Raw genomic sequence first — 15,184 nt, 5'->3', positions numbered from 1 at the left:
GAAAAAAGTGTGGGCGTTCCATCTTACGTTATTCGCAGTGAATCTGTTTCCAACAACCGCTGCACTACGCAGCGAACCCGCCCTTGATAAAACCGCTGAATAGCCGTTGCGGAACGTTGCGTTCGCGACTTTTGTCTGCTCAATTGTATAAGTGCCACGGAGAAACCGAAAAAATCCACACATCTCCACCAAGTCAGTCATGACCAGTGGGCGAAGCTATGGGTATCGTATCGTTGAGTAACCCTACGTTACCCGGCCGTTGCCTCATTTGATGCAAATTGAGTAATATAAAGTGTGTATAAATATAAATATTTATTTTGGCTTCCTGTCGTCTCGGGGAATTCTAGGAGGATTTAGAAAATGGCTGGAGTGGGGCATATGCCTTGAAAACGAATCCAAGAACCCGGGTAATTTGCCGAGACATATGGTGCTCGATGTGTGATTTTGTGCTAGCGGTTTACTTGAGAAGCCACAAAATCTAGGCAGATTTTATTGATTATCAAATCATTACTACTTTTATCGATAGGTCATTTTCCCTCGAATAGACCTCTTCCTGTTTGCAAACGACGCAACGTCCCTGCCCCGCCCACCATTCCCTCCGTCGAAGCAGGTGCTGAATGGCAAGAAAGTTCTGTCGGCGGGATCCTTCTGCATGGCAGCACTGCATGTGTATGCATTCATTCGACAGATAGTTCTTTGATTTGCTCTTCTATGAAGTCACAGCTTTTAAAAGGAAGCGCTGCTGCGTATGGTACACAATTCTGTTAGGTTAACATGTAGAAATTTGTGCGTCATAGATGGCAGCCGTAAACTTACCACAGCTAATGTTGCTACTGTGACATGAAGTTTCAGCTTTGAAAAAGAAAACTATCCCCAAACATCGCGCTATTGTACCACGCTAGCCAGGAGCGGGACTGTTCTGCCAACCACCGCCTTCATGTGCCCTGGTGACGTCACGTTGTGACAACCCTAGTAGAGGTCTCAATTCCTTAGTCGGCCCGGAGTCATGCTTCCATGCTTCTCATCATTCCAATGATGTCCGAAAGGTCGCAGCACTATATTGCCTTCTAGTTCGTAAATATGAAAAGATATGAACAATTGTTTTAGGTAATAGGTAAAATGTTAACGTCGACTAAAAGCGAACTTCTATGAGCCGAATAATTCTATTCGTAGTGTAATATATTCAGCCTGGTCTGGAAACTTTAGAAATAAGAGAAACACGTGAATGTGGAAAATTGATCTACCATCTAGGTTACAAAAGACCGGTTGCCAAGGCACAGAGTGGCGTAGTCAGCAGGGATGCCAAACCTTGGAATTCATCCGTCTTTAGCTACGTCATTCTGAGGCCTAAGAACGGCTTTCAGCTCTCCCATAGTAGAGTACCGAGTACTCTAAATCGTCAAGCCCCTTTTTTAGACACACAGATGCCCACAAATATTTTCGGTGGTTCCTTAAAGATTCTTCTAATGTAGCGATCGTGTAAAATGTTGCGCTCACCACGGGACGGCTTTATGCTATCCCATAGTAGAGTACCTGGTACACTAAATTGTTAACCACTTTTAGGAGCGAAGCTCCTTATGGCGTGCCTTGGGCGTCCCTCGTATGTAACCACCAGTGGCACATACCCGAAATAGGTATAACACTTGACCTCCAAGGTGGTGCCAGTGAGAGATTTCTTCTGTGCGTTGTTTGCCAATAAAAAATAGTGCTCAATGTACATGCCAATGGCTGCTAATGGGGAATGAGAGACATGAGCATTCGGCTTTTAGTCAACGCGCACGCTGCGATCCCCATTAGCAGCCATTGGCATGTACATTGAGCACTATCGGACAAGAAAGGGATGCCACATTATACTCGCTGGGTGTAACCTCCTTAGCTTTAGAAAGGTTTAGCGAGCGTTGAGCCGCAGTGCCATGAATACAATGAACTTGTATATACCATGAATGAACTCAAGGTGGTTAAAAATGAGAAGTAGATACGAAGCGCAAGCCGTAAGAAAGTAAAAGCCGAATTCTCCTGTCTCTCATTTCTCATTAGCAGCCATTGGCATGTAAATTGAGCCCTATCTGACAGGGAAAGGTTGCTACGTTATACTCGCTGGGCGTAACCTCCTTGGTTTTCGAAAGGTTTAGCGAGCGTTTGGTCGCAGTGCCATGAATACAGTGAAGTAGTATATACCATGAACTCGAGGTGGTTAAAGGTGGGAAGTGGACCCAAAGCGCAGGCCGTAAGAAAGTGTGCGTGTGCCACCTCTCGTTTAGTCCTTGGAATGTCCGCTGGATGGTGGTGCTTCTATATGGGGAATATATGATAAAAAGATGCGAGATGATGGGACTTGGAGTGTTGAATAGATGAACGAACGGACACACAAACAGATGCATGGATGGACGCATGAACGGACGCAGGGGCGGATGCACGAAAGAACGCAGGGACGGGCGCACAAACAGACGCATGGACGGTCACACAGACGGACGCATGGACGGACGAATGCTTCGCCCCACTCTCCATCGTTCACTCCATGGATATGCTGCCATTTTATTTCTAAACACACAAACACGCTTAAGAATCGGTGGGCTCAGCCCACGGGACGACTCTATGCTCTCCCGTAGTAGAGTACCTAGTACTCTAAGTTGTTACCCATTGCCTAAACACAAAGGATTTGGCGTCGTTTTCGTTGAGCCTAGGAATGTTCACAAGACTGTGGAATTATCACAATTTCTGGACTGATAGTGTCATAACTTAGTAATCACACTCTTTCAACTAAAAAGGCTGTAAAAACGATAATATTGGCCAAGTTCCTTCTAATCAAGACAGTCTTGGTGTTCTGCTGGCCCGAGTGAAGTGGATAGCGATTCTGCAACGCGAGGTTAGTATAGGTTAACTATTGCGGTAAAGGAAACTTTGTAATCGTAAGAGTCAAGAATGCACGCGCATATCATTAGTGCCTCGAGTGATTGCTATTTTGTAAAACAATGATAACCTTTTTCTTGTAGTGCACATAAACACGTGTTTACGCTAACTGTGTGCCTTCGTTGAGCCGTTGTTTCATGAAAAATAACTTCGCCAGGAATCTGAGAGAGGAACAGAGTGAAGCTAAGATTGGGTAACGTGTTACGTGTTCAATATTGCGGAAACAGGGCGGTAAAAAGAGACAAGAAGACTTGTTCTGGTGCTTTCAGTCTTTCCGTGGGGCCCTTTGAATGAGAATGGAAAGATTCGGAAACCATTTCACCGAACGGGGAGCTGATTGAAAGTACAGTGGAAAGGCGTAGCTATCAGCCACCAAAAGAAGGCTCATGCACGTCTACTGAATATGATGCAACAGTGATTACAAATGCGAAAAATTAAGTATGGACTGCCACCTCGGAAGTTGCAGGTCCGTAAAAAGGAACTACGGACTTGCAGTTGACCCTAGGGGTGACATCTATGCTTCAATACGTGTGCAAAATGAACAAGATAGGCAAATTTGTTTTTGTGGCAAATGGTGCCATCTGCCAGAACTTTATATGCAACTCATTAGAACACAAAGAAAAAAGACCTTGAAAGTGGTTAACACGATTCTTTCTACTTTCAGCAAGATTCAGATGAACTCGACAATGAAACACACTACCTTCATACGTAGTTAAGAGCCAGTTAGCCAGAATAATGACATTCACAACTATTCTAGGGATTATTCTTGTAAGAAGAAAATTTTCGAGGGTCAATGTAGGGAAGAAACGTTGTCATCCGTAGGCATCACTGATTGTGATGTTTAACATTTAGGCACTTGATGCTAAGAACGATGAGTGAACGATTAGTTCCTGTGTTCTGATGGCTTCCTTGACATAGAGATGCGCTTAGTCGCACAGCCGTAGTGGATCTCAGGGGCCTCATAAAAAGGTGGCTGTTGTTGAGATTAGCTCCGCCAGATGCAGCAACCACCCCAGCTGCTCACAAGTACACTGCTTTGTGACGAACTCGATTTTCATGGATTAGTCTGAGACTCATTTGCCCTCACCTCATGTAAACTTATTTTCTATACCTCATTTATCCCATATTAATTGTTAACGTCAACCACAAGAAAATGATTTGGTACGGTGTCAGTTTTTCGCTTACTTTTGAATACTCTGAAAACCGTAAAGGTTCGGAAAAGTTTAAGCAGAGCCAATCAATCATTCAGGAGTAGATCAAGCTACTTATTCTAGGGGGGAACGGCCGCTCAATGTAACATCAGAGACGTCGGCATGCTCATGACGTTCTTTTTATTCTTGCTAGCAAAACTTCTTAGCATAAACACTCTTGTAATGTACTCACAGTGATTTTATATGATAAACCCTAACTGGTTATAGCAGGTGGACTACGAGTTATAAGGTGAGGGAAGGGCTGACCCACTTTTTTAGGGGGGGGGGGGGAATCCCTTTTAGCTACTCCTTTCTGGATCCACCAATGCAATCTTTGCTCAGGGTTGTACAATGATATGAGTGCCACACTTCACTTGAGCAGTGTGATCTTTGAAAACGTATCTGTGGTCTGGTAGAACTCTGGACTCGAAATAAGTATGTGACTCTTCGACCAAGAATCATGGCATATTCGAATGAAAAAACCTGAAACCAAGCTGGGAAGCGCAATACATTCCCGTTGAAAACCGGCATCTGTTCAACACGAACAATGGTGCTCACGAGCATAACTACATATGCTGGAACTCGACTCCTTTTTCCTCACGTTCTCGAGTGAAGCCCGAAATCCACTCGTCTCGGCAGCGCACTCTGCACCGCGATCTCCCGCCCAAGATCAATATCCCTTCAGTTGCTTGCTTCGGAGGCCTTGTTTTGATAACGAGCTGAAGGTCGAGATTCCAAGGCTAAAAGAGCCAGTGGAGCCTGTACATTTGACGTCATTCGGGAGTTTCGTAAGTGTACATGCTGCAGCTCAGTCTGCTTGATTTAGTTTAAAGGATTTGCTTGGCTCATTACATGTGTTCTCCGTGGGCCTTCGAGAGATGCTTTCGATCCACTTTTCGATGTCTGTAGAGTCCGGGTAAATGTCAATGCTACGTCCTGAATGATTGCCTTGAAATTTATTCGTTGCGAGATCTTAAAAAAATCTATTTTATTACCTTGTTTTTAAAGAGGTGTTGAAACCCTAATCGACCTCCAGCTACACCTGTTCTCCGACATCATTTTACTCATCTTATTTTTCATAAACTGAATTGTTAATTGCGTTCCGTGGTTTCCTAGTTCAAAACGAAAATTTGATCACGAGGATAACTATATTGAAGACGATGGATGTGTTTAGGCAAACTGCATTATTTAACGCGCATCTGAGGTTTAAAAAGCAGGTGGTTGATGAGGTCGAATTGGCGCGAAATAATTAAAGAAAAGGCTGCGTAAAAATGCAGAGGCAAAAAACAGCCCAGGCACCTGTGCCTTCACTCGTCTGTGTTCCATGTTAATGCTGTTTGTCTTCTGCGGGTGTTCATGCTCGTGACTCTGGTTTTCAGTGAAAAACGTGCCCTTCCTGAACGATTCAAGCAGAGACCTCAACATATGTGCAAATTTTTTCGCCTTCAATTAGTATGTCTGGTTGGACTGAGCGGTGATTTACCTTCTAGGCTCGAAGTAACACTTTCTTGAGGGACCAATAACCTTTAATACTTATCTGCGTAGCGTTTACAACAGGAAAAATGAAGTTTTTAATGAAGACCACGTAGCCGGAATTCCTAGGTCTGGCGGATGGAAGGCGCGCCGCACTTCTCAAAGTTCAGCTTGCCTTTACTATTCGACTGCAACTGACTCCAATCGGAGCGCAAGCCTTTTCCTTTGCGACGATGAGTTAACGCAAGTTTCGTCAATTTGTGACGTCCCCATATCGTGACCCCAGGAGGGTACTACGACATAATTTTTTCGCATCACCCGTGACAACATTGATGCCAAGGTGCGCAGATGGTGTAATTGATGGTAAATTGTTGCGTTCAAGCTTTCAGCTTAAAAACATATGCCTGGTCTTAAGCATCTTCACTTAAACTAAGCTTCAAGAGGTGACCCTCGTTTCTACCCAGAGACTAATTGCTTTTTCGTCCACCAGGGAGACAACACTTAGGCTCATGTTTGTTCTAGAATAAGCTAACAGAGAGACACTTGCTCGACGGCTGTGCTGCCCTCTGGTGCGCCTCGGGGAAGAACGTAATTAAGCTGTCACTGTTGCTGCCCTAACGATTCCTGGCGAGCGAAGCTCGTCAGCGACTTTGCTTTTGCCGATAATAGAATTGCTGGTCAACGACAGGTCCTGCCGTCGTTGCGTTGACTTACTTTCCTGTTGCTTCTCCTTCTGTCCTATCTGAGCCCACTGAGTGAGCTCTCTATTAGTAGAACCTGTTGATGGGCGACTTCGTGCATCCCAATTGCAGGCCGCATGAAGTCGTATACTGGACACGCACGTGCAAGAAAAGAAGTAATTACAGAAAAGTAACGAAACTGCTTGCCGCTTCGCATTGCCATGTAATCGAGGGATGCGAAAATGTATAGAGGGCCGCGCTTCAGGAGCCTGCTTATTCACCTATGGACAACGTACGTCGTACATAAGAGAAGCCTCACCTATAGGAAGCAAAGAATAGTCAGGAAGAGCAAGAAAAGCGCCGGAAAGCACCCAAGAGGGCACTTGAAGAATGCCGCAAATATTTCCGTGGTTGCACTCGGCGATATGGTTCCGGTTCGAGAAGGTTACGGTGGTCCTAACACGTTTTTGTGCGCCCGTTTCAAGCGGGGAAATTGGCCACGCAAGAAGGAATACAGAATATCATCGACTGCACGACCTAAATTCGTGCAATGAAAATAGTAGCCACTGCCAACAGCCAGTCGTGTTTTTTAGGGTACTTTTTTTCCCGTAGTTGAATAAGTAACGGTTCCCTATGAAGAAAAACTGCGAAAAGCGACACCAGTCAAAGATACCGGATATTACGCATGGAGGCATGGTTCTAGTGCGTAAATGTCTGAACGCAATATGTCCCTTGATGTGTCCGTAGACAGTGAATCAAACGACAAAAGAAATAAGGACATTGAAACAGTTTACTAACAACGTCTGAAAAGAAAAATGAAAGATCCTTCTATAGTATTGTTTTTTTTTTAACAACCCATCCACAGGAGGGATGAACACAGAACTTTCATAGGCAATGGGTCCTAAGCTTACCTTTGAGTGTAGGACGCCAGACTGGTTTGGTATAGTAACCTCCTTAAGCGCTTATTCAAACTGATTTCATAAAGCTTGGGTCACCAGAGCTTGCTATATCATGATTTGGTAGTCGATGAACATAACACACATATTTTGGGACATCTCATACCAAACTGCTTTCATGCGAATGGTTCATTATGTATGTACTAAGGATATTCTCTTAAACAGTTCACGTTCGTGGGAAGGTGGAGAGATTATGAAGGATGACACTGCCTGTACAAACTTCTCCAGTAGGATGACTTCCAAATGCTGCTGAAACTGTCCGCCATAGATATGTTGTTCGTGTGCGAATGAATTCTGCACAGAACTGGAACGGATAGCGCATGTACTTCGCTGGTGGAGGCGTTACCAGGGCAGGAGCAGCCATCGACCATCAATGGCGACTGCAGTGCCATTAGCGACGCCATTGCCGTAAAAAGAGAAGGCCCACTTAGCGCCACTCGTTTGTGTCTCCCGGGGGCAAGTGCCTAGGAAATGGGGGTCCTGACGATCGCAGAGGATGCGCTCCCTTATCGCTTCGTACATCCCGCGCTACTTCTTAACTTTCTTGTATAGTTTCTGTTTGTGCTGTTCTTTTTAGGGGCGAAGCTCCTTAAGGCGTGGGTTGTGCGTCCCCTGTATGTAGCCATCTCTCGTTTAGTTCTTGCAGTGTCCACTAGATGGCGGCACCGTTTCCTGTATGTCGCCTCCTCTCGTTTAGTTCTTGCAGTGTTCACTAGATGGCGGCACCGTCTTCTGCATGTAGCCACCTCTCGTTTAGTTCTTTCAGTGTTCACTAGATGGCGGGATTGTAGCTGATGATGAAGAGATGCAAGATGTTATAAACTAGACGGTGGTACTTGTAGTTGATGATGAAAGATGCGAGATGTTATAAAATAGGAATAATGTCACATACGGCACGTGTCATCATTGGTGAAAGGCAATCGTTTGATTTAGTGCGGCGACGTACGCTAGGGGAAGCATTGTAATAAAATCGAGTGGGCAAAAGGTACGGAAGATTCATGGTTTACCAGGTTTTCCTCCAGAGCTTCGCCCACTCATCATCATTCACTTCGTGGATATGGCGGCACTTTTTTACGTAAAAGCTGTATTAGTGTACCCTTTGCCGTCTTCGTTTCCCTAGTAGTAGTAATAGTAGTATAGTAATGTTAGTGGCAGTAGTAGCAGTAGTAATAGCAGAAGTATTATCAGTCGTCAGGCAAGTCATGTTACCAAAGCGAAGCGAATGTAGGAATTCGCAATATGAAATTATGAAGATGATGATGGAAACTATAGAGAAGATGATGATGCTCCAAATGGCAGTTGTGATAAGAATGATAGAAATCACATTGATTGTTAAAAACATTATGATAAAAACGGCGATGGTGCTGCTGCTGCTCATCGATCACATAAGCTCGCGTGCTTGAAGTTTCGCTCTATGATGGTTCTTGTAACCTAGTAAACGGGCTGCGATTTTCACTGAGCACTTTTTACCATGTGATAAGGAAAACCTCATCTGATCATTTCTGGTGGCTAACCAGTAGTAGTAGTTGCAGTAGTAGTAGTAGGAGTAGGAGGAGGAGGAGGAGCCACTTGAACAAAGGCAGCTCGGGCCACGTGTTACCAACTGCTATTGCGGGCAAAATCCACTAAAGGACAAATTTACCAGCCTGCTGTAAGCATGTAGCCATTTGGACTACCAGTAAACCCAGAATAGCATCTCCGTTGGAATATTTCACGTATAAACACCATTGTAAAGGATCCTAATATTCCGTAGAATGTCTTCAACTGAACGTTCATGATGACGAATTTAGGAACATCGGAAGAATAAGCGATCAAAATTTTACACTACACGTTACAAGTACGAAATTACTTGTAATCCGTTGTATTTGGTGCCCTTTTGTAAAGTAATCGATCACCTTTCCAAAACTATGACAGCCAAAGGAAAGCAGTGAGATTACCTTGTAAGTGATTACTAACAATCAGTAACTTTCTTTTTCAAAATCAACTTGTATATTGCTTTCTATGGCAGTTTTCATTCCAAAATATCTGCGGCTACTCAGGACCCCCTTCCTGTCATTCCGGTGTCTCTGCGGAGACTATTTCATCACAATTTTCTTGGCCTTAAATGCAACGCCCTACCCGAGCGCCAAACATGGCAGAGTACGATGTTTGAAGGACGAGGCTCCATAGGGGACATTGACTCAAGCAACGATGCACCATGAAACTACGAGCTGGTGCACAATGTGTTCCTATGTAATACTTCCGTCTTTCCTTGCAGCGCATGCAGTGATGGAAGGTTCAGCGTACAAGCTGGCCTCTTAACAAAAAAAAAAAACATAAAACTCGGCGATGATAACTTTCGAAACAAGTCCTATTGAAAGTTAACAGCCTGTAACACTCGATCAGAGATGCCACAGAAAGCTTCCCTCCCTTCACGAAAGCCCTCAGCCTTTTTGCGACCATGCCAGCCCCAGTAGTTCTTTGTAGTTTGAGCGAGGTTGTGTTATTGTGATAAAGAAAGGAAAATTTTGAAACCAAAATAACGCGAAAGTAATGAATGACATTTCTGTAATTGCTCACTTTCTTTACTGCAGCTGTAACCCACTACTGTTACCAATACAATTGCAAAAGAAGTATTAGTAATGGTAATCGATTGCTTCTTTTCTGTAGCGTATACAAGTCTAATAACCCTGTGAGTCTTGTTTAGACTAAGAACACGCCACACGTTTTCCCCTACTACGTCGTGAATGTCCCCAAGTTCACCGACGATAACCGACCGCATCCCGATTCCCAGTCTCGGAATCACGTGACGCCCCGTACAGCCGTGCACTGGTGAAACTCGTAATAAACGTTACAAAACTTCATTCGTTACGAAGTTTCAAGGGCTAACTTGAAGGCACTATAATGCACCGGTAACTGGTTGCTAAACATTGTCTGTGCCCGACACCACGCGTGGAAACGGAAATGATGCTGACGCTGCACGTACACGCGAATGAAGTAGAAACAGCATGGCTAAGTGTATTCAATCATTTATTCGTAGGACATTCAAGGAAACATTCATGCTTCATAGAGGGGAAGGTCGGAGAGAGAATGCAAAAGTAAAATTAATACGGGATTGCTTGTAGCAAATTAGTGTAGAAAACAACGCTGCCTAACAAATTAATCTACAGGGAGTACGCTGTAATCGACAAATGTGGAAATCACAATGTTATAGCGATTAAATGCGCAGACTATATATAGAACAGGCTACGCCTACTTATCAGCTTGCAATTACACCGTTTGTAACCATCATTTCACGTTGGGTTAATTTTTAAAACGAAACCCTGTGTTGTTCCCATTTGAATTGTATACGACTGTATATACTCGCTCAGAGGCAATGGGAGCATTGCGACTGTTATTCGGCTTCAGTGAAACTATTCTAAGTTGAGGTGAATGTCGAGGTTCAGCATTGTGGTTCTTGAAACCTGAAAACGGCCCGTTCAAATTACCCGGCCTGTCTTTTTCAAAGTTCTTCAGTCCCGTAAGTGAGGGATGTGAGCTGATTGCTCAATGTCCACAGTGGCAGAAGTAATTAGGTACAGAAGACCAGCGAGCACAAGGAACTATATTACAACCACGCAAGATTCCTCGCTTTATTAGAAGCTAACCGGAAACATGTGAGACACGTCCTTATTTCTTCTTCTTTTTTCTCATGAACTTTTTTCGGAAATTTCGAGTCCTCGGGCTAGTGTCTCCTTCATTTGTAGACCCGAATGAAGAACTCGCTCACGTTGGAGGATTGGGGGTGATTGGGGGTGAGGGAGAGTTGACGAATAAGGGTGGGGAAGGGGAAGGGAGGCTTTATTCGACTGCACTCACGAGATTGCCTCTATTTTGCTTTATCGCTTCGGGACGAAGACAGTCGGTCTGCTCACCGAGCCGGTTTTCTTCGCGACCAATTTCGACTCGTCATGGTTCCAAAGTAGGCGCACATTTTCTTTTCACTTAAAGTAATGGCGAAAACGAGCAGTCTCCGTGTAAGTCTGGTTCCCTCCATCGCGGTCATCTTAATAAAGAAAATAGAGTAGAGGACATCACAGTGTAGGCTATTTAGTTGCAACCGAGTTGTCAGGCGCAGGGCAGAAAAAACCTTACAGAAGTCTGCTATAGAGTTGAAGGTTCTTCTTGAATACAGTCGTATTGTTGGCCATTGTTTGTTAATTGCATGTTCTGATCATTTTAATTTGATTGTATTAGGGGTATTTTTTCTATTTTGTTGCGTATACTACAACTATTCGTGGAGGCAAACATTCAAGAACATTTCCCATGCGCAGCGTTAACCAACAAAATCTTGAGGGGCACAGATGTTCAGGGTGCTTGGTGTTTTTTTTTTTTTCATATAGTGACACCATGCGATTAGAAAGTGGCACCCTGTGGCATTTCAGCCCATGTCTTTGCAGCGCTCTGCAGCGTCATTCACAGCACGTTTTGGTCAAAATTGATATCTCTGGTAATATCAGAAAAAACAAGCTTCGTACCCTTCTGAACGCTATCCATGGCATGTGAAAACCGGGAAAATATCAGTTTAACTAACGCATAAAAAATACATTCTAATGCGGTAATAGCTTACCTCGGCGTGGTGATAGATAAATACACCTCAAAGCTGTAATATGTGTTCGATACCTCAAAAGAAAGACAAAAAGAAATCACCGCCCAAGCACTTCATACAAATGTTTCACGCGCAAAAGCTGAGAGTTCGGCCCCGCTGTTTATCACTGGGTTCAACCCGACGCTACATTGAAACCTTTCAGAATTATTGGTAGCATGTTCGTGCTTCTTAATGAGGTTACGCACGTTTGGCTTGGGTTTACCACAGAGTTTACTTCACAGGCCGCAAGTTGTGTCTCGCAAGATCACGGTCATATAGAAGTGTAATGAGCGGCTAAACACGTTTCGCAATACGTTTATCACAGTGTTCGTTCTCCAAACACAGCTGGTCACAGACGTAGCAGCCGGAGCCAAAGTACCGCTGGAGAAACAGCCGCTAAAAGCCGGCGTTCGCCCCGGCAGACGCGCTCCCGCAGTCATCACACTGACGCAGCAACACCGCGTTCTTGCGAGCGTTTCACATCGGCAGCTAACTTACAACGCAGCCAATGGCGCGCATGCTTGAGTAGGACGCTGCGAATGACGCAATCGATAACACAGCCAATGGAGATAACTCATGACACCGCAGCCGGACGGTTTTTCGTTTCTCCTTGCCACATAGAACTAACGCTGTAAAAAGTTGTAGGTGCTTGAAAGTCTGTACATGCCACCTTTTATTATTTTTGGGTGCTCTTGCAGGACTTTTGAGGTTATAACATGGCTACTGGCAATTTCTCATCCTCGGTGAGCACGGCTTTACCGTTACACCGTGCCACAGCCCCAGCATTCAGTTAGATAAGGGGCACAAATGCTCCACCAGCTCTTTTTTTTTCGTACGCCCCGCTGGTAACAACGCTTTCCTCGAGTTATAGCAGCCCGGGCGGCCTCAAGTTCCCTCGATGCTCCAATATCCGCTGCGGTCATTTTTTTTTTCTCCGTCGACACCCCCTCCTTATATCTTGGGTCCTCAAAGCTCCCGGTTATTCGAGGGGAATTACGGTCCGGAAAGGAAGGGAGGAGAAATCATGCCTCATCGCTTGCCATTTATGTGGGAAAATCGATCCCTCCGCTGCTAAGGCGGTAATCGGTGTCGGAGTCACGCGCGTTGTCTCCGAAGCACCCAGTCGTATAAAGGAAAGACGAAGCTCCTGGATGAGACCTTTTCTCATCTAGTCGACCAAGGCGAGGCCTGTGAATATCGTGGTCTTTCAATGCTTCTTAGCTCTCTGTCTCTGCGCGTTACTCTTCACTGTGATTGATGAATTGGTTCAGTGAATCCACAACAATAGCAAACACCGCGGAACACACAGGATGGCACAGGACCACTGCCAGTCAGCTTTCTGCCGTTCTGTGTCGTGTGTAGTGTGGGATGGCTAGTGGTCTAGATTTTTAAAGTCAATCAAGAGTTAAATAAACGGGTACAAGTTTGTGGGAAATCATTTTGTTTGAAGTTGGGCCATTTAAGGTAAAGTTCGTTTGTTATTCTTGTTCCTTCTTGGTTCACTAATTTTGTTCAATAATATTTTAGCATCAACTAAACCAGCTCTCTCTCTGTGTCATCGTTTTTTCCCCTTTATATTTAGAAAAAATTATTTACAGTATGTACAGAACACAAAGGCTTCATAACATCCCAGTAACAGGGCACGTACACTTCGGCACATCTATATATCACGACCAACATTACTACGTTACAGTGAAGACATTTGCTCTATTATACATGACAATGTTGGCATACATGTACACAAGAACTCAATGCGATATCATAATACAATATTGTGCTTTTATGGTGAGTTGCAACAGACCAGATATCTCAAAAAGCAACCATTCCAGGTACGTGCAATAACGAGGAGAAATGATGCACTGTTTGGAGAGAACTTTCACTGCTTCAAGGTCTCCAACAGTCTGCCTTCAAATAAGTCTGCCAGCTTATCCCACCATTTCTTTCGCCCTGTCTTTGCAGCTTTTAGCTGGTGTCTCATCTGTTTCACAAGATAATAACTAGTCCACTTTGACAATTTATCGCAAATAGATGCCGCTTTGCGATTTTCACAAACTACATGAGTTGTGCTGGACAAACAGTGCAAGCTTCCGGTGCTTCAATTTCAACATTGCCCGATACCTCTGAAAACACGAATGCTATGGACAAGCAATAGCGTGTACCGGTGTACATTGGCGACATGGGATGAACGACTACTTGACTCTCACCGCACTACGTGTTTGGGGGGAAAAGAGGGAAGAATCACAGGAAATGTCAGGAGGTTATCAAGACTATGTTCCTTTTGCTACCCTTCACTGGAGGAGATCAATGAGGCAGTAGAAGCCAAAAGATTAGGAAACCATCAGTCCAAACACTCGCAACGCACCTGCAGTGCAGCGTATTAGAAGTTGTCGCTCAATTCAGCACCCTTCAAGACCTGCAGGTGATCTCGTGCGGCTTCTTTGACCGATCAGCTGTGAGACAAGGCTCCCAATAGTTTTTCTTTTAGTAAAAGGCAGACGGTCAAGTATCGAACCTTGCTGAGCGATAGTACCGACTTGCGGAACTCTATCGACCATCCAAACTGACACTGCTGCTATGGTTTTCAGAACAAACCCCAAATGTGTTGTTTCTCAAGAGAGTCCTGAGTACAACGTCAAGTATTTCTATCTCAAGAAACTTCGCTTCCCGCGACTAACGAACCGAGCACTCCGTCCCACTTCCTTTGACTTCCGAGTTTCTTTTTAGGTATGATGACTCATGTCAGAAACAGAGATATTCCCTTAGGGCGTAGAGCGCCGCTACTTTCTAGCTCTTCCTCGTGGTAAACACAATTCTGTTGTGTGCACGTACACGTTGCCTCCTGTGCTGTGACGACGGACGAACTACTTTTGTCATTGTGAACCCGTGAAGGGAAAGAAAATACATGGATGTTTCTTCCTTTTTCACGGCCCGCCTACTCGCTTGCCGCATGTGGTTGGTGGTTGCCCCCCACGCTGGCATGCCAACTTAGCTGTCTGAGCGATCAGCTATCTTTAGAAAGGTTCGATGTGTTTCGGTGCGTTTCCCTCAGCTGCGATTAATAAAGTAAGATATGACTTACACGGATGCACGGACGGGAGGACAGACCAAAGGACGCACGGATGGACGCACGGACGGACGGACGAACTTTGAGCCCCACTCATCATCATTCACTCCATGGATATGCTGTGATTTTTTCTTCTGTCGCACTTATGTCACCGTCTGGGACGATCACTCCTCGCTGCATTACAGCTTCAAGAAGGAGTGATTCATTTATTCATTCTTTCATTCTCTAATTCACTAAGACCACAAGAAGGGGTATTACATAAGGAAAGGGTTTACGAAAAAATGAGAGATAGTTAGGTGAGATAA

This window comes from Rhipicephalus microplus, chromosome 8 (assembly GCF_043290135.1).
Source record: "Rhipicephalus microplus isolate Deutch F79 chromosome 8, USDA_Rmic, whole genome shotgun sequence".
Lineage (NCBI taxonomy): Eukaryota > Metazoa > Arthropoda > Arachnida > Ixodida > Ixodidae > Rhipicephalus > Rhipicephalus microplus.
Note: the sequence above shows the minus strand (reverse complement) of the source record.